Here is an 891-nt window from a genome sequence, read left to right on the forward strand (position 1 = left end):
AAAAAAAAAAAAAAAAGTTACAAATTTAGTGCTTGAAAAATCCAGCAGGTAAGCAACAGGACTAATTAGAAGTTAGTTTTGCAGCCATCTGCTAGCATACCAGCAGGCTCCGGTTCAGGAAGCCTTTTTTTCACAGGAGGGAGCGAGAAGGAGCTGAAGTTGCTATTTACATCCCAGTCTGCAGGTCTCAGTACCACCTGTTCATCTTCTTGAACTTTTCATAGTGATGGTCGTCAGCGGCCTCCTGTTAGCAGGGCACTTGCTGTTAGGAGGGCTCCACTCAGGCTCCGGCTTCTCTGCATCAGCCACTCTCAAAGGTCGGGCTTTGGGCTCGTCTTCGTTTCTCCTTACGGAGCCTTGAGCTCCTGGTGATAAAATCAGTCGCACTGCGCAGAATTCCCAGCCATGCTGGTGGGCACAAAGACCGCCTGGCTGACTTTCTCCTTGTTCTGCTGCTGTGTCAGCAGACTGGCCTTGGCATCCTCCATGGAAATGATGGTTTCTATTTTAGCATCAGTGCCAAGGTCTACTTCAGGGATACCACACAGCTTCTGGTTGGAAAGCACCTCCTCTGTCTTCTTTGCTGAGGAAACATGCATGTTTTCTGGAAGTTCATAAAGACAGTCCTCTGCAGTCTTTGGTTTGACTCTCTGCTCCTCGTGTTCCACCATCCCTTTCCTCTTCTTTAGCTCTGTCTCAATTACATCATCGTGTCTGCGTCCTCATCCCTTCCGCTGGTTTCTGCAGAAAACGAAGTCCCCGGGTGAAGGCCTTCCCCCTCACTGAACTTACCTTTGCCCCTTTCCTTCAGTTTCTTCATATCCACCATACTGCCTGTCTTCATTTGAGAGGGGTAATCCACTGGAGTCGTCTCTTCCTGTACCTTCCCCC

The 891-nt window shown here is 49.2% G+C and overlaps 1 pseudogene; it reads right to left on the bottom strand.

Annotated features, from left to right (window-relative positions):
- Positions 1-187: 187 nt before the first annotated feature.
- The window catches only part of LOC100954269, a 2014-nt pseudogene continuing 1310 nt past the window's right edge, over positions 188-891 (bottom strand).

Source organism: Otolemur garnettii, unplaced genomic scaffold (genome assembly GCF_000181295.1).
Source record: "Otolemur garnettii isolate 467f Iridium unplaced genomic scaffold, OtoGar3 scaffold00014, whole genome shotgun sequence".
Lineage (NCBI taxonomy): Eukaryota > Metazoa > Chordata > Mammalia > Primates > Galagidae > Otolemur > Otolemur garnettii.